Here is a 19,624-nt window from a genome sequence, read left to right on the forward strand (position 1 = left end):
GCCCTGCAATCTCATACCCTACTGGCTTCCCCTCCCCTGAAGAAAGAGGACTTCTCAGGCCCGATGGTTCCCTCAAAAGTCCCAGGTCTCGGTCTTTGGGGACAGCACCCTGAACCTAGGGAAGTGTGAAGTCTCATTACCTGACCATGGCCACCTGGGTCACCCTGGTGTCAAGGGGAGGATCAGCCCCACTTTCTCCATAGTGACAGGGAGCAGAGCGAGTGGTTTCCCAGAATGCTGTCCTCAGAAGGGATGGCCACTGTGCGTGTGGACCAACTGTAGAGCTTCAGTGCCTCCTCCAGGCTTTCATCACTGCTAAGATCATCAACAGATATTCTCGGCCAGGTGTGGTGGCTCATGCCTGTAATCCCAGCATTTTGGGAGGCCGAGGCGGGTGGATACCTTGAGGTCAGGAGTTTGAGACCAGCCTGCCCAACATGGCAAAACCCTGTCTCTACTAAAAAAAAAAAATACAAAAACTGGCCAGACCTGGTGGTGTGCGCCTGTAATCCCAGCTACTGGGGAGACTGAGGCACAAGAATCGCTTGCACCTGGGAGGCGGAGGTTGCAGTGAGCCGAGATCATGCCACTGCACTCCAGCCTGGGCAACACAGCGAGGCTCCATCTTAAAAAAACAAAACAAAACAGGTGTTCTCCACAGGTGGGAGGAAAGTGGGAAAGAGCAAGCTGAACACGTCCACTCCCAAAGCCCATCCATTCAAGTCCCCTGGGAATTACAAATCACATGCCTGCCCCACTCCCAGGTTTGGCATCCATTGGCCTGGGAGGGGGTGTGGCAGAGGTGTTTTGTTTGCACTGTTTAAACATTTTAAATTGAGATATAGCTTACATAGAGTAAAGCACATAAATCCTAAGTGTATATATAGCTCAGTGAATTTTTACGTATATATTCATCCTTGGAACCAGATCAAGACAGTTTTCAAGCCCCCAGCTGGCTCCTTCCTGCCCCCTCCCTGATATACCCCCTAGAGGTAACCAGTATTCTAATCTTTATCACCATAAATGCGTTTTGTACTTATGTTTCTTAAAAATTATGATGGGCTGGGTGCAATGGCTCATGTTTGTAATGCCAGCACTTTGGGAGGCAGAGGCTGGAGGACAGCTTGAGCCCAGGAGTTCAAGACCAGCCTGGGCAACATAGTAAGACCCCGTCTCTACAAAAAATTTAAAATTTAGCTGGGCATGGTGGCCCACACCTGTAGCCCCAGCTACTCAGGAGGCTGAGGTAGGAGGATCATTTGAGCCGGGGAGTTGGAGGCTGCAGTGAGCCATCATAGTGCCACTGCACTCCAGCCTGGGTGGCAGAGCGAGACCCTGTCTCAAAAATAAATAAATAAAAAGTGTGGTAAAATACATAGTACTTAAAAATGCAATTTTTAAGTGTTCAGTTCAGTGGCATTAAGTACATTCACACTGTTGTGCAACCATTACCACCATCCGTCTCCACAGCTCTTCCGTCTTGCAAAACTGAAACTGTCCCCATTAAACAGTTAACTCTCTGTTCCCCCGCTCCCAGCCCCTGGCACCTGCCATTCTACTTTCCGTCTCTATGAATGTGATGACTCTAGGGGCCTCATAGAAGCGGATTCGTATGGTATTTGTCCTTTTGTGACTGGCTCATTTCACTCAGCATGACAGCCCCAGGGTCCGTCCATGTGGCAGCAGGTATCGACATTTGGATATGTATAAAACAGTTTGTTTACTGAGCTTGACTGTTAGGCAGACAGAATCATTCAGTATGCAGCTGGGTGCAGTGGCTCACACTTGTAATCCCAGCGCTTTGGGAGGCCAAGATGGGCAGATCACCTGAGGCCAGGAGTTCGAGACCAGCCTGGCCGACATGGCGAAACCCCATCTTTCCTAAATACAAAAAATTAGCTGGGTGTGGTGATGCACACCTGTAATCCCAGCTACTCGGGAGGCTGAGGCACAAGAATCACTTGAACCTGGGAGGTGGAGGTTGCAGTGAGCTGAGATCGTGCCATTGCACTCCAGCCTGGGCGACAGAGTGAGACTCCAACTCAAAAAAAAAGAATCATTCAGTATGCAACCTTTTGTGTCTGGCTTCTGCCTCTTCACTGGTGTGTCTGTGAGATCCATCCGTGTTGTTGTGTGTTGCAGCAGTTTGGTGTGTTACACAGTGTCCCATCATGGGACATACCACACACCACACACGTGTTCCCATTCTCCTGTGGGTGATCTTTTGGGTTGTGTCCATAGAGTGTATTCATCGTTGCCATGATATGCTGCTGGGCAGGTCTTCAAAGCTCCCAGGGCTGTATATGGGGAGGCTGGAGGGAGAGGCCTCTATGGCAGGCGTGGCTTGTAGGAATCTTGGCTGCACTGGGCAGAAGCAGAGGTCTGGAGGTGGGAGACCCAGCCGGCACTGGGCAGTGGGGGTACTTTGTGCCTCCCTACAAGCACAGCCTGCAATGGCCCACTTGCATTCAGCATGAAGGTGCGTGTGCCTGACACAGCCTCAGCCTGTTTGTTTCCCTGGTCAGCCTGAGCTCACTCCAGCCTTGGGTTCTTCATTCTTGCTGTTCTCCCTCCCTGGTGTACTCCTTCCCTTCCAGATCCCAGGACAGACCCCTTTCCCCCACCCCATGTCCCTTCTCCCACATAGACTCTGTGCACATGGTCATCCCTGTGTGGGTCATTTGCAGTACCGATAGAGCCCGTGAAGGTGTGCCTCCGCAGAGCATGTACACAGCGAGCATGTACGCAGCAAGCATGCAGCAAGCACACAGAGGGAGTGACATACGAATGTCCAGCAGCTAATCTAATTCCAAGTAACCTAGTAGGGAGGGAAGAATCCGTAAGAGAAGGGAGACCCAAGGTCATGAACATTGCCTGAGTCAGCCCAGGGTGTACCCAGGCTCCCACCACCCTGTTATCCTGCCAGAGCAGAGAAGGGCCTCCCAGGGCCGGTGGGAACCTGGGCAGGTTTTCGTATGTGTGTCAAAATGCACATAACTTAAAAGTTACCATTGTGAGCTTTTTTTTTTTTGAGACGTAGTCTTGCTCTTGTCTCCCAGGCTGGAGTGCAATGGCGCGATCTTGGCTCATTGTGAGTGTTTTAAAGTGAACAATTCAGTGGTATATAGTACAATCACAGTGTTGTGCAACCACTGCCTTCATCTGATTTCAGAACTTTTATTTTTTTATTTATTTTTTATTTTTTAGACAATTTTTTATTTTTTATTTTTATGTTTTATTTTTTATCTTGCTGTCACCCAGGCTGGAGTGCAATGGTGCAATCTCGGCTCACTGCAACCTCCACCTCCCGGGTTCAAGTGATTCTGCTGCCTCAACTTCCCGAGTAGCTGGGATTACAGGTGCACGCCATCATACCCAGCTAATTTTTGTATTTTTAGTAGAGACGGGGTCTCACCATGTTGGCCAGGGTGGTCTTGAACTCATGACTTCAAGTTACCTGACTGCCTCAGCCTCCCAAAGTGCTGGGATATAGGTGTGAGCCACCACACCTGGCCAATTTCAGAACATTTTCATCACCCCCAAAAGGAAATCCCATCCCCATTAGCAGTCACTCCCCATTCCACAGCCCCCAGCCCCTAGCAACCACCAATCTGGTTCCTGTCTCTATGGATTTACCTGTTCTGGGCATTTCATATCAATGGAACCTCACACTATGTGGCCTTTTGTGTCTGGCTTCTCTACTCAGTATCGTGTTTTTGAGGTTCATCTATGTTGTAGCATGGATCAGTGCTTCATTCCTTTTCATGGCTGAGTAGTAGTCCGTCATGTGAACATTTTGTATATCCATTCATCTGTTGACGAGCAGTTGGGTTGCTTCCACTTTTTGGCTGTTGTGAATCTTACTGCTAGGAGCATTCATGTACAAGTTTCATTGTTGTTGCTATTGTTTCTATTGTGTTGGGGTCTCACTATGTTGCCCAGGCTGGTCTTGAACTCCTAGCCTCAAGCATCCTCCTGCTTTAGCCTCCCAAAGTGCTGGGATTATGGGTGTGAGCCACCATGACCAGCCCCATGCACAAGTTTTATGTGGACCCTTTGGTTCTGTGCCTGGGAGTGGAATTGCTGGGCCACAATAGTATCTCCCTGTGTAACTTGTGAAGGAATCTCCAGGCTGATTTCCACAATGGCCGCCCCATCTAACATTCCCAGCATACAAGGACACCAGTTTCTCCACTTGCTCACCTGGCAGGTTTTAGTCAGATGCTTGGCAGGATGGGAGTCAGGAGGAGAACGTGTGTTCCACATGTGTAGGCTTGTCAGCCAGCGCTGGGGTGGGATGGTGAGACCAGCTCTCAGATGAGGAGGCCGAGGTCCTGGGAGCTGGTACACTTGCCTGAGGGTGCTCATCTGGTGAAGAGCAGAGTGGGCTTGAATCTGTGACCCTGCCTTCAAGTTCACAAAGGGAAATGCTTCCTCAGCAGGTGACTGAGGGCGAAAGGTCACTGCTTGTGCCCCAGCAGTGACATTTTAGGGATAAGGACAGCCCCGCCCCCCACCCATTGGATCCATGAGTAAGGAGACAGAAAAGGAAGGAGACAAGGGGAGGGGCTCTCACCCAGAAGTACAGCGTCCTCTTCCTTCATTTGGACCAGGCTCAGGGCTCAGGGTTCTGCTGATGAAGTAGGTCCCTCCCAAGCCAGGCACAGTGGCTCACACCTGTAATCCCAACACTTTGGGAGGTTGAGGTGGGAGGATCACTTGAGGCCAGGAGTTCAAGACTAGCCTGGGCAACATAGCAAGACCTCATCTCTACAAAAAAATTAAGAAATTAAGGCTGGGAATGGTGGTGCATGCCTGTAATCCCAGCACTTTGGGAGGCCAAGGTGGGCAGATTGCATGAGCTTAGTTTGAGACCAGCCTGGGCACGGTGAAACCCCGTCTCTACGAAAAATACAAAAATTAGCTGGGCTTGGTGGTACCTATCTGTGGTCCCAGCTACTTGGGAAGCTAAGGCAGGAGGGTCTCTTGAGCCCAGGAGATCAAAGCTGCAGTGACCTGAGATTGTGTTACTGCACTCCAGCCTGGGCAACAGAGACCCTATAAAATAAAAAAAATAAATAAAAAAGAAAGGAGGGAGGGAGGGAAATTAACCAGGCATGGTGGTGCACATGTATAGTCCCAGCTATTCAGGAAACTGAGGCAGGGGTTTGGGGAATCCCTTGAGCCCAGGAGTTTGAAGTTACAATGAGCTGATTGTGCCACTACACTCCTACCGGGGTGACAGAGTGAGACCCTGAAAAAATAAAAAAATAAGAAAGAGAGAATAAAGAAAAGAAAGGAGGGAGGGAGGGAAAGAGAGGAAGGGAGGAAGGAGAAATACCCTCCCCACAGACTTGTCATTGGGGCATATTTCTGAAGGATGTCCCAAGTGGCCCCGGGGTGACTTTCCAGCACTGGACCCATAAGGAACCACAGGGACCACCACTATGACCAGCCTGGCAGGGGCTGATGACGAGAGGAAGTGACACCCCAACAACAGAACCTGGAAAGAAGCTGTTTCCAGTGCCAGTTGGCCCATCTGTTTTTAAATAAACGGAAGCATGTTTCATGTTTTGTCCTCATAGCGTCCCTGGCAGTGTCATGGGACACTCAGGTGGTACCACTAGTTCTGACAACCCCTTCTCGCTTGGGAAGCCGAGGTGGGGGCTGATGGGGGTAAACCACCTGTCCCTTATAGTGACAAAGAGGAGAATGCCACTGAGGGTGGGGGTCATGGGAACTGGGGCTTCCTCCCCGAACCCATCCAAGCCTCCCTGTCCCAGGAAACGACTTCACCACCTCCAGGTCTCAGGCAGAACCTGGACAGGCTCTTGAGGCGCCCACCACCTCCCTCCACTGCAGCCTACCATCCAGGCCCCACGCTGTCACCCGAGTGGTCCCCTGGTGTCCTCTGGCTTCCCTGCCTCACTGTCCTCTTTGCTCCTTTAGCCAAGTGACCTCTGTCCCTGGAGACCCATTCCCTCTCTCAGTAGCCCCATGGGCTTTGCATTTTGTGGCTGGAATGTGGCTCTGCCATGCCTTGGACACTGCCCCTCAGGGAGGCCGACCTGATCACCTGGTCACTGGTCACAAGTCTGGGTACATGTTGTCATGGGAGTGATTGGCCTCCTGGGACCACTCCCACTAGGGCTGGCAGCTCTAGTGTCTGGTTATTTGACGTCAGCCTGACGTCCACCTCCCGTCACTCCCCTGGCCACTGGCCCACTTGGTCCTCTTCCCTTGTGACAGCCTGTGTCCACTTCCTGTTGCCGCCATAACCACCACAAACATGGAGGCGTAAAGCAACACGTTTGTCATCTTTAGGTTCTGGTGATCAGGAGTCTAAAATGGGAGTGCAGGGCTGGGTTTCTTCTGGAGGCTCAGGAAGAGAATCTGTATCTTTGCCTTTCCCAGCTTCTATCCCCTGGGGCCTCTCCCTCCACCTCTAAAGCCAGCAGCGGAGCGCACTCACATCTCCTCCAGCTCTCCTGTCTCTATCTTTGTTCGTTCTGGTCCTTTTCCTTTTCCTTTCCTTTCCTGACAGAGTCTTGCTCCATCACCCAGGCTGGAGTGCAGTGGTGCAACCTCCACCTCCTGGGTTCAGGCAATTCTCGTGCCTCAGCCACCCAAGTAGCTGGGGCTACAGGAATGTGCCACCACACCCGACTAATTTTTGTATTTTTTGAAAGAGACAGGGTTTTACCATGTCACCCAGGCTGGTCTCGATGCCTGACCTCAACTGCTGATCCACCTGCCTTGGCCTCCCAAAGTGCTGGAATTACAAGCATGAGCCACTGATCTTGGCCTCTTTTTTTTTTTTTTTTTGAAACAAGGTCTTGCTGTGTCGCCCAGGCTGGGGTTCAGTGGTGTGATCACACCTCACTGCAGCCTCCAACTCCTGGGCTCAAGCCATCCTCCCATCTTGGCCTCCTACAAATATGTGCCACCATGCCCAGCTAATTTTTTGTTGTTGTTGTTGAGATGGAGTCTCCCTCTGTCACCCAGGCTAGAGTGTAGTGGGGCGATTTCAGCTCACTGCAACCTCTGCCTCCTGGGTTCATGTGATTCTCCTGCCTCACCCTCCCTGAGTAGCTGGGACTACAGGTGCGCGCCACCACACCCAGCTAATTTTTTTTGTATTTTTAGTAGAGGTGAGGTTTCACCATGTTGGCCAGGCTGGTCATGAACTCTTGACCTCAGGTGATCCACCTGCCTCAGCCTCCGAAAGCGCTGGTATTACAGGTGTGAGCCACTGCGCTCGGCCACACCCAGCTAATTTTTAAATTTTTTATACAAATGGGATCTCACTATGTTACACCCAGGCTGCTCTCACCTGGCCCTCAAGTGATCTTCCCACCTCCCAGAGTGCTGGGATTACAAGGCGTGAGCCACTGCACCTGGCCCCTCCTGCATCCCCCGCATCGGGACCCTGGTGATTACACTGGGGCCATCCAGATAATCCAGGACAGTCTCCCCCATCTCAAGACCCTTAACTTCATCACATCTAAAAAGTCCCTTTTGTCATGTAAGATCACATATTCATGGTGTCTAGGGTTTAGGATGCAGACATCTTTGAGTGCCATTATTGAGCCTAATGCAGCCCATTATGGTGGTCCTTAAGGTTCCCCTTTCCAGGGAAGTCACCCCAAATGTCAGGACAAGAGGGTTTCAGGATCTCCAGCCTCGGCTCTCTGGCCTCCTGCCCCCGCCCTGCCCAGCAGCATCATTCAGCCTCTTCTGGGGCTCCTCTTACCTCAAGGGCGAAGGCGTGAATTGGCAAACCCTCAGCACTCACTGCACAGGCACCAGGCCAGGCCAGGCCAGCACAGTGAATGAGTGTCATGGAGGGAAGTCACAGGAGCAGTGAGGATGCAGAGCAGAGGTACAGCCTGAGCAAGGGGCAGAGAGCCCCAGAAAAAGTGAAAGGGTACCTCACTCCTGCATACCCCACTGCCCCAGCATGCACCTCCTGGCCCCTGCACACACCATCTGACACCCAACTGCCTCTAAATGCGTCTCTGGGGCCCTGCACACACCTGCCCACACCCCACCACCCCAGCATGCCCCTGCAGGCACCTCCTGGGCCCTGCACACACCTGCCTGCACCCCACCACCCCAGCATGCCCCTGCAGGCACCTTCAGGGCGCTGCACACACCTGCCCACACCCCACCACTCCAGCATGCCCCTGCAGGCACCTCCAGGGCCCTGCATACACCTGACTGCACCCCACCACCCCAGTGTGCCCCTGCAGACACCTCCAGGGCCCTGCACACACCTGCCCATACCCCACCACCACAGCATGCCCGGACCCTGCACATACCTGCCTGCATCCCACCACCACAGCGTGCCCTGGCAGGCACCTCTGGGGTGTTGCACACACCATCTCCCACCCAGCATCCACCACAGGCCCTGCCTCCCCTCTACATCTGCATAGTCAGGTTTGGGGCCCACAGATGCATTGACATAGGTATATCCAGTTCAGCTTCTCCAGCCACCTGAGTCTTTGGGGCAACCTCTTCATCGTAGTGAAATCTCCACCCACCCTCCCTCCCCAAACCCGCTTCTTTGTCTACGGCGGTGGATGTATAGCATCACATCCCCAGAGGGTAATGGAGCATTTGGGCTTAATGGACAGTGCAAAGTGAATACCCACAAGGCCACACAGATAGGAATCAATGACTGAAAAAATAAATGGGGGAGGAAAGACAGCCGTCCCTGTGGAATAATTCCAAGTCCTATCCATCGATGTTCCCCCTTCCAGGAGGTAGAGCTTAACCCATCCCCATCCCATCAGACTGGGCTGTTTCCAAAGAGTAGAGTAGGGAATGGGGAATACCCACTTGACAGAGGCCCCTGGCTGAACCCACCTTACCCAAGAGGTCCAGGTGCGGGTTACCTGGGGGAAGTTGCCCTCCTACGCCCCCGGAACTGGCTGTTCCTTTAGGTTAAGCAAAGTCTTGAGTAAGGGCACATGGGCAGGGCAAGGTGGTTCACACCTATAATCCCAACTACTGGGGAGGTGAGGTAAGGCGGGAGGATCACTTGAGCCCAGGAGTTCCAGACCAGCCTGGGCAACATAGCGAGACCCCATCTCAAAAAAAAAAAAAAAAAAAAAAGGAGGGGGTACCTGGTCCTCTAGAGTGCTTGATGAAATGGTGTTGAGACTCACCTTGGTGGCTGTGGGCTGCCTAGGGGCCAGGCTCCACGGAGAAGGACCCGGTTGTGGCTTTCGGATCCTGCAGTGGGGCCTGAGTTCCCTCTGTCCTTGGATTTGGCCAAACTTCCCTGAGTTTCATCTGCAGAGTAGGGAAACAGCACCTCACCATGAGGGGTAAAGAGGAACCATGGTGACCCCAGTCATTAGCGGCAGTGATTGTCACCATTATCTTCAGCCCAGCTAGGCCCCACCAGCCAGTGGCTGTGGCCTCAGGCAAGCACCCAGACTGCCTCAGCTTCCCCAGCTGTGAAGCTGAACTGAGACTCCTCAGTTAAGGCTGGGAGGATTCCAGAGCACAGGGGCAAAGGGATCTCTGAACAATAGCCACATTTTTTCTTTTTTTTTTTTTTTTTGGAGAAGGAGTCTCGTTCTGTCGCCCAGGCTGGAGTGCAGTGCCGCGATCTCAGCTCACTGCAACCTCTGCTTCCCAGGTTCAAGCTCTTCTCCTGCCTCAGCCTCCCGAGTAGCTGGGATTACAGGTGCCCACCATGCCCAGCTAATTTTTGTATTTTTAGTAGAAACGGGCTTTCGCCATTTTGCCCAGGCTGGTCTCGAACTTCAGCTGAGGCCGGCTTTGGCCTCCCAAAGTGTTAGGATTACAGGTGTGAGCCACCACACCCGGCCAATAGCCACTATTGTGTTATATGGGTGTCTGTGTCTTCACCCCATTCTCACCCCCATATGCAGAGGCAGAAACAGGCCCTGGAGGAAGGAAGGCCTTTGCCTGAGCATGGCCCCAGACACCCTGAGGGGAGGGGAGAAGGGAGGGGAGGGGGCCAGCCAGGGTCAGGGTGCACTCTGCTGAGAAGGGCAATGGGTTCTCTGAAAACCAGGGCTGCCAGCGCCCTTCCCTGCCCCTCAACACTGAGCCCCTGGGTGTAGCCATGCTGGCTCAGAGTCACCCTCCACAGTACCCCTTGGGACCATGTGCCCTGGAGGGCCTGGACCGAGAGGAGTCAGATCACCCGCCCAGTCCTTCTATAGCCACAGACACCCAATGTGTGTTTCCCGGACTTGGCATGCCCCAGAAGCTGCTGGTTTTCTCCAGGCTTTCTTTGTTTTAGCACTTTATGAGGGAGAGTCTCGCTCTGTCACCCAGGCTGGAGTGCAGTGGCATGATCACAGCTCACTGCAACCTCTGCCTCCCAGGTTCAAGCGATTCTCCTGCCTCAGCCTCCTGAGTAGCTAGGACTACAGGTGAGCACCACCATACCTGGCTAATTTTTGTATTTTTAGTAGAGACAGGGTTTCACCATGTTGTGCAGGCTGATCTCGAACTCCTGACCTCAGGTGATCCACCTGCCTGGGCATCCCAAAGTGCTGGGATTACAGGCGTGAGCCACCGCATCCGGTCCAGAGAAATTATTAAGTGTCCTGTGGGGAGATGCTCAGAGGCCATGCAAACACCCTATTTCTCATCCTGTTTTCACCCACTCATTGTAGCATCTGCCCATGGTTTTATTTTATTTAAGGCTAGTCCATTTTTTTTGAAATAACATTTTAAAATTGTTTATATTTAACGTGTACAACATGTTGTGTGGTTCTGGGGGGTTTTCTTGTTTTTTTTTTTTTGAGACATAGTCTTGCTCTCTCACCCAGGCTGGAGTGCAGTGGTGCGATCTCAGCTCACTGTAACCTCAACTTCTTGGTTTCAGATGATCCTCCTGCCTCAGCCTCCTGAGTAGCTGGGACTACAGGTACATGCCACCACACCTGGCTAATTTTTGTATTTTTTGTAGAGATGGGGCTTTTCCATGTTGCCCAGGTTGGACAATGTGATGTTCTGATATATTTACTTTGATATACATATGGTGAAGTGACTACTACAGTCAAACAAACTACAAACTAATATAAAAATCATCCCATATAGTTACCCTGTGTGTGGGGGTGTGGTGGGTGGGGTGAGGTTACCAGTAATTGATACAATGTTATTAACTATAGTCCTCATGCTGTCCATTAGATCTCTAGCATACTTGCCTTCCGTAACTGTAATTCTGTTCCATTTGACCTACAATCTTCCCATTTCCCCCTGCTCCTGGTAACCGCCATTTTACTCTATTTGTATGTATTTGATTTTTTTTTTTTCTAATTCCACATATAAGTGAGATCATGCAGCATCTGTCTTTCTGTGCGTGGCTTATTTGGTTATTCACGTATCTTCTAAGTTCATCTGAATTGTCACAGATGTCAGGATCTCTTTTGTGTGTGTGTTTGTGACAGAGTCTCACTCTGTCGCCCAGGCTGGAGTGCAGTGGCACGATCTCAGCTCACGGCAACCTCCACCTCCCAGGTTCAAGTGATTCTCCTGCCTCAGCCTCCTGAGTAGCTGGGATTATAGAGGCACACCACCACACCCAGCTGATTTTTGTATTTTTAGTAGAGACGGGGTTTCACCATTTTGGCCAGGCTGGTCTTGAACTCCTGACCTCAAATGATCCGCCCACTTCGGCCTCCCAAAGTGCTGGGATTACAGGTGTGAGCCACCGTGCGTAGCCGTCCCCATGGTTCTTGATGGCAACAATTAATACTGGCCTTTGCCTAATGGTGTTTTCTATTTCCATCATTCCATCTGCACTTATTAATTGAAATTCAACTATAAGGAAGTGCTGTCTCTTCTCCCTCATTTATTGAGCTACTTGGAAAAACAAAGACCATCCAAATGAGAGCAGCACAGGCTGCTTATTCAGAGTTTGCAAGGGAGTCAGCTGAAGCTGACAGGCAGGCAGGGGAGAGGGAGAGCTGTGAAGTGGAAAAGGGCAGGTTCAAGTGAGCCCACAGGAGGCTGTTGGCCTGGGGAAGCTGGGGGCAGCCAGCTAACAGCAGGTGTCCTGTGGGGTTGCTTAGGGAAGCACAATTGGCTTTCTCTGGTTGGTCCTAAGTTGGAAGTGGGGGCCAATGTTAGAGAAGCTGCAATCACTGACCAGGTCCTGAGCATTGCTGCAGAGGTTGGTGGTTGGTTTCCGGAGCTGGTTGCTGCACAGGTTTTGGGCCACAGTTTTGTTGCCATGTATGGATTGGCCATTGTCTTGCACCTCTTCTGCCTCTTACCAGGAGTTTCTAAGGAACGGTTCCAGACCCCACCCCAGCCCTGCATATAAATCCGATCTTCAATTTTTTTTTTTTTTTTTTTTTTGAGACAAAGTCTTACTCTGTCACCCAGGCTGGAGTGTAGTGGTGTGATCACGGCTCACTGCAAGCTCTGCCTCCCGGGTTCACGCCATTCTCCTGCCTCAGCTTCCCAAGTAGCTGGGACTACAGGTGCCCGCCACCACGCCCGGCTAATTTTTTTGTATTTTTAGTAGAAACGGGGTTTCAACGTGTTAGCCAGGATGGACTCGATCTCCTGACCTCGTGATCCACCTGCCTCGGCCTTCCAAAGTGCTGGGATTACAGGTGTGAGCCACCACGCCTGGCCTGAGATGGAGTTTCACTCTGGTCACCCAGGCTGGAGTGCAATGGTGCGATCTCAGCTCACCGCAACCTGCACCTCCTGGGTTCAAGCGATTCTCCTGCCTCAGCCTCCTCAGTAACTGGGATTATAGGCATGTGCTACCACACCCGACTAATTTTTTTTTTTTTTTTTTGTATTTTTTAGTAGAGACAGGGTTTCACCATGTTAGCCAAGATGGTCTTGATCTCCTGACCTTGTGATCCCCCCGCTTTGGCCTCTCAAAGTGCTTGGATTATAGGCATGAGCCACTGTGCCTGGCCTTTTTTTTTGTTTTCTTTTGTTTTTGAGACAGTGTCTCTTTCTGACACCCAGGATGGAGTGCAGTGGCACGATCTTGGCTCACTGTAACCTCTGCCTCCTGGGTTCAAGCGATTCTTCTGCCTTGGCCTCTCAAGTAGCTGGGACTACAGGCATGCACCACCACACCTGGCTAATTTTTGTATTTTTAGTAGAAACAGTGTTTTGCCATGTTGCCCAAGCTGCTCTCGAACTCCTGGCCTCAAGCGATCTGCCCTCCTTGGCCCAAAGTGCTGGGATTACAGGCGTAAGCCACTGCGCCTGGCCAGTGATCCTCAACTTTGATTCAAATGGGCACCTGTTCTTTCTGTACTTCCTGAAACAAAGCGTGGTGGCACCCTTTAGAGAGAGCTCAACTTATACTCTGAATTTGACAAATGTGCAGTTGAACTTTAAAACAGATTCCAGGGCTGGGCGTGGAGCCTCACGCCTCTAATCCCAGCACTTTGGGAGGCTGAGGCGGGCAGATCACGAGGTCAGGAGTTCGAGACCAACCTGACCAACATGGTGAAACCCCATCTCTAATAAAAATACAAAAAAGTTAGCCAGGCATGGTGGTGCGTGCCTCTCATCCCAGCTACTCAGGAGGCTGAGGCAGGAGAATTGCTTGAACCCGGGAGGTGGAGGTTGCAGTGAGCTGATATCGCAGCAGTGCACTCCAGCCTGGATGACAGAGCAAGACTCCCATCTCAAAAACAATAATAATAATAAATTATATATATATAAAATTAAAAAAAACCCAACAGATTCCAGGCAGCCAGGTGTGGTAGCTCACACCTGTAATCCCAGCACTTTGGGAGGCCGAGGAGGGTGGATCACCTGAAGTCAGGAGTTCGAGACCAGCCTGCCCAACATGGTGAAACCCCGTCTCTACAGAAAAATGCAAAAATTAGCTGCGCATGGGGGCACACGCCTGTAATCCCAGCTACTTGTGAGGCCGAGGCAGGAGAATCACTTGAACCTGGGAGGCAGAGGTTGCAGTGAGCTGAGATCGTGCCATTGCACTCCAGCCTGGGTGACAGAGCAAGACTCCGTCTCAAAAAACAAAAACAAAAACAAAAAAATACCTCTAAACTCTAACAAATGAGCTGAGAAGAGTAAGGCATTTCATCAGGAATGTCTGTTCCACTGGGGGTCCCTGGAGGGAGAGCAGGAGTCTGCCTTCTGAGCTTTCCTTGGGCCCTTTCCAAAGATTGTTTTCTTAGGCACAAACTTTGACAAGTGGCCAATCTAGTGTCCTGTCCCACCTTGGCCTGCAGATCCTATTTTATATAAATCATCTTTGAACTTGTGAGTGACTTACATTTTGAGAAGGCCAAGTTTGGGTTTTGAAGCAAAACCAGCGTGTCTGTCCCCCAACCCCCCAAATGATGTCTAGGAACTCCTGTGTCAGTTTCACCTCTTCTTGAAAGTCACAGCCAGGTGTCGCTTGCTTAGTAAGGGGCAGAGGTGCCACCCCAAGTGGCCGCCCCATGCAGAAGAGGAAAATATCTTTTTCTCACTCATCTTAGGTTCATGGCTGAGGCCCTTGTAACAAAAGACAGATTAACAAGATAAAAGCAGACAAATTTATTTAAAACAAGTTTTACGTGTCTTGAGAGCCTTTATACGGAAACAAAGACCTCCCCCCAAAACAGGTAAACCTGAGTATGTTTATGTTAGGTTTGATGAAGATTAGAGTCATGGGCAAATCTGATTAGAGGGCAAAAGGGTCTGATCTGACTGGGCACCGTGGCACACACCTGTAATCCCAGCATTTTGGGAGGCTGAAGCGGGAGGATCACTTGAGTTCAAGACCAGCCTGGGTGAGACCCCATCTCAAAACAACAACAACAACAACAACAACAAGCTTCTGATTTAATGATAATAACCTTGGGGGAACTTAGCAAGGCCTGTTTGTTCAGGTTCTTCTTGGCATCTCTGCATCTTCTGTTCCCCTCCTCCAGGTACAGGGGAGGCACCTCCCACCTGAGGGTCTCATGACCTGCTTCCGGGGAGAAGGGAAAAGAAACAGTGCTTCCTGCTTCTGTGTTCTCAAAGGCCAAGGTCATATTTTAGGCTATCATGTCCCGAACCCCATCCCTTGTTCTCACTGTGGTCCCCGGGGTCCGGGATGTCACATGGCTTTTCCCTTTGCCTTCCTGAGCTGCAGCAAACACGGCTCACTCCTGAACACAGGCAGCATCTTTCTGCTGTGACGAAAGACAAAAGCGTGACTCTTGGGCCCATTTCTGCTGAAATCCTCAGGGACCTCCTCCCCCAGTTCTGCGGTCTGTCCTACCCAGTTCTAGAATTCACTTCATGGGTGTCTTTTAACTTAAATTCATGTAAAGGTAGTTTGGGCTGGGCGCGGTGGCTCACGCCTGTAATCCCAGCACTTTAGGAGGCCAACGCGGGCAGATCACCTGAGGTAAGGAGTTTGAGACCAGCCTGGCCAACATGGTGAAACCCCATCTCTACTAAAAATACAAAAACTTAGCCGGGCGTGGTGGTGCGCGCCTGTAATCCCAGCTAATCGGGAGGTTGAGGCAGGAGAATCGCTTGAACCTGAGAGGTGGAGGTTGCAGTGAGCCAAGATTGCACCACTGCACTCCAGCCTGGGCAACAAGCATGAAACTCCGTCTCAAAAATAAAATAAAATACATAAAATAAAAATAAATAAAGGGTAGTTTGTATCACTACCTTAAAAATAAATTCAATATTACTGCAAAATGGGAGGTGATGGGGAAAAAACAAATTAAGTACAGTGGAAACACAAGAATGTTATGGCCGGGTGCGGTGGCTCCCACCTGGAATCCCAGCGCTTTGGGAGGCTGAGGCAGGAGGATCACTTGAGCCCAGGAGTTCAAGACCAGCCTGGGCAACATAAGGAGACCCTGTCTCTACAGAAAATTAAAAACTTAGCCAGGTGTGGTGGCATGAGCCTATAATCCCAGCTATTCAGGAGGCTGAGGTGAGAGGATCACTTGAGCCCAGGAGGTCGAGGCTACAGTGAGCTATGATTATGCCACTGCACCCAACCCTGGGCAACAGAGCAAGACCCTGACTATAAAACAGCAGCAACAACAAAAAGAATGTCATGAAAACCTGTGTCTCTGATGGTTGCAGGCATTGGTGCCCTGGGGCCCTCTTCCTCTTGAGACAGGGAGGGTGGCGGGTGCTGGTGGTGCCAGGACTCCTTCCTTGGCCTCACCAAGGGATGAGGAGGTAGCTGGAACAGAAGCGGGCCGCTCTTGTGCTGTGGGATCATGCACTGGCTGTGGTCGCCCACCGTGCTCCAGGCCTCATCCTCAACCCTCCCCTCTGTGTCTGTGTCTCCTACTCTGTCTCTTACAAGGACACCAGTCATTGCACTTAGGGCCCACCCTAACCCTCATCTAGAGATCTTGCCTTAATCACATCTGCACAGACCCTTTTTCCTAAAAGCGTCACATTTACAGGTTCTGGGGGAAGCGTGTATCTTTCAGGGACCATTGTTCCATGCCCTCCAGTTACGTCTCCCAGCCCCAGCTGCCCTCAGTGTTCTGTCACCTGCAGGGCCTAGCACACTTCTGTAGTTCCGGCCAGGTTGTGCCGTGACTTTGTCTATGTCTGTGGGTGCCACTCGAGGCTGAGCCCTGGCCCTGGGCAGGTGATCCAGTGAAGGATGGTACCATGGGCACTGCAGGCAGCCCTGTCTGGTGGCTCTTCTTGTTCAGAGGCTGGGCAGGTGCAGCCAAGGGAGGGTCTGAGGCCATGATGCCCTTCTGGGGAGACTGTTCCTCACAGGACTGTGACCTCCTGAGGAGCTCAGAGCAACAGCCCATAGGAGGGCAGGAGGGACCCCCTTCGGCCAGGACCCAGGCCTCGGGCACCTCACCCACTGTTGGGGGACAGCAAATGGCTGAATCCTTTCTGGGGAAGGCGACTTTGCAGAACATATCCAGGCCACCTGACCCAGCACCTCGATTCTAGGAATCAAGGAGTAGAGAGGCAGAGGCTGCGCCGTTCTCACCCGAGCACCCAAGTGCAAGGACAGCCCCCAGGGTCTGTAGCGGCAGGGGTGGTGCTGGGCAGCAGTCAGACATGGCTGATTGTTGCAGGGGAGTGTGAAACAGACGCAGTGCATCCCACGGGCCGATGATGAAAGATGCCGACCCCCAGCAACTGGCTGGAAAAGGTCTTTAGGACCTGGTTTCTGTCTGTTTGAGAGCAGTTTTGTTTATTTTTATTTTTTGAGACCCAGTCTTGCTCTGTCACCCAGGCTGGAGTGTACTGCTGAAATCACGGCTCATTGAAGCCTCAACCTCCTGGGCTCAGGTGACCTTCTCACTTCAGCGTCTCAAGTACCTGGGACCACAGGTGCATGCCACCACATCCAGCTAATTTTTTTCTCTAGAGACGAGGTCTCACTATGTTGCCCAGGCTTGTCTCAAACTCCTGGGCTCAAGCGATCCTCCTACCTCAGCCTCTCAAAGTGCTGGGATTCCAGGTGTGTGCCACCACGCCCAGCTAAGAGCAGTTTTAGATTTACAGAAAAATTGCAAAGGCTGTACCAAGTTCCCTGACACTGCACACATCTAGCGTCCCTTACGCATAACCTCTCACAGTGCTGTGCTGCATTTGCCTCACTAATGAACAAGTGCTGAGATGGTATTAATATTAATGGAGCTCCACACTTTATTCACGTTCCTGCATTTTTCCTGAATGTCCTTTCTTTGTCCAAGGATCCCACCTGATCTTTAGTCCTCACATCTCCTTAGACTCCTCTGGGCTGAGACGGTTTCTCAGGCTGTCTTTGTTTTTGGTGACCATGACAGTTTTGGGGAGCAGTGGTCAGGGGTGCTGGAGAATGCCTCTCCGGTGGGATGTGTCTGGTGTTTTTCCCTTTTCTTTCTTTTGAGACAGAGTCTCACTGTGTCACCCAGGCTGGAATGCAGTGGCGTGATCTCAGCTCACTGCAACCTCCATCTGGGTTCAAGTGATTCTCCTGACTCAGCCTCCTGAGTAGCTGAGATTACAGGCGCCTGCCACCATGCCCGGCCAATTTTTGTATTTTTAGTAGAGACGGGATTTTGCCAGGTTGGCCAGGCTGGTCTTAAAACTCCTGAGCTCGTGATCTGCCCGCCTCAGCCTCCCAAAGTGCTGGGATTACAGGCATGAGCCACTGCACCCAGCCTGATGTTTTTCTCACGGTCAGATGGGGTGATGGATCTGAGGGAGGAAGACCCTAGTCGTCACACTCCATCAGAGGCACATGCGTCCACCTGACTTATCCCAGCCAGTGTTGCCCTGGATCACCTAGCCCAGCTGGGATCCATCAGGTTTTTGTGCTGCAGTCACTGACAGCCCCCTTTCCAGACTGTACTCTTTGGAAAGAAGCCGCTAAGCGCAGCCACACCTGAGGGCAGGAGGCATGGCCCTTCCTGGAGATCTGAGCTATTTGGGAATCCTTTGCCTGGGAGATTTGTCTCTTCCCTACCATGTAGTTACTTATTCTGTCATTTCTTTATATTATATGGACTCATGGTTATTTTATAGTTCAGGCTTTCATCCATGACTGCTTTATGTTTTTTTCCATTTCTACTCAAACTGTTCCAGCTTTGGCCATCAAGCGTTCTTTCGGTGGGTGTCCATGACCCCCTCGCCACACCCATCTGCTTTGGTTTCTGTTTCTGAGCATGCCCTCCATGACTGGCACCTCCACGTACGTGCTCCAGGCTCATTCTTTCTCTCCGGCCCCATCTTTGAAGCAGGTGTTTCTCCCAGAGCCAGTGCCCATGGGTCCATGTTCACTAGGAGAGTCAGCAGTGGAGGCTGGTGTAGCAGAATCCCAAGTGCACTTTGTACAGTGTCACTCACTGGCACTGATGCCTGCTCTGGGGCCTCTGCACCCTTTGCGTCACTTTGCAGTAATGCATTTTCATTTACTGGATGATTTTAAAGCATGGGAACTAACCAGGCACGGTGGCCATGCCTGGAATCCCAGCATTTTGGGAGGCTGAGGCCAGAGGGTCGCTTGAGTCCAGGAGTTCCAGACCAGCCTGGGCAACATAGTGAGTCCCTGTCTCTACAAAATATAAAATGAAAAATAAAAATTAGCCAACCCAGTCGGACGTGGTGGCTCACGCTTGTAATCCCAGCACTTTGGGAGGCCACGTCAGGAGGATCACATGAGGCCAGGAATTCAAAACCAGCCTGGCCAACATGGCAAAACCCTAGCTCTACTAAAAAAAAAAAAAAAAAAAAAAAAAAAAAAAGCTGGATTTGGTAGTAAACGTCTGTAATCCCAGGTACTTGAGAGGCTGAGGCACAAGAATCACTTGAACCTGGAAGGCGGAGGCTGCAGTGAACAGAGATCATGCCACTGCATTCCAGCCTGGGCTACAGAGGGAGATTCTCTCAACGCAAAAACAAAAACAAAAAAAACACCCTTAGCTGACCAAGTGGGAGGATCACTTGGGCTCAGGAATTTGAGGCTGCAGTGAGCTATGATTGTTCTACTGCACTTGAGCCTGGGTGGGAAAAAAAAAAAAAAGGCCGAGTGCGGTGGCTCATGCCTGTAATCCCAGCACTTTGGGAGGCTAAGGCAGGCAGATCACCTGAGGTCAGGAGTTCAAGACTAGCCTGGCTAACATGGTGAAACCCAATCTCTACTAAAAATAAAAAATTAGCTGGG

The 19,624-nt window shown here is 51.3% G+C and overlaps 1 protein-coding gene across 2 annotated transcripts in view; it reads left to right on the top strand.

Annotated features, from left to right (window-relative positions):
- Positions 1-19,624, top strand: part of SLC25A42 (solute carrier family 25 member 42) — a 48,562-nt gene that overhangs the window by 11,837 nt on the left and 17,101 nt on the right. The gene's annotated exons all lie outside the window — the stretch shown is intronic.

Source organism: Pongo pygmaeus, chromosome 20, assembly GCF_028885625.2.
Source record: "Pongo pygmaeus isolate AG05252 chromosome 20, NHGRI_mPonPyg2-v2.0_pri, whole genome shotgun sequence".
Taxonomy (NCBI): domain Eukaryota; kingdom Metazoa; phylum Chordata; class Mammalia; order Primates; family Hominidae; genus Pongo; species Pongo pygmaeus.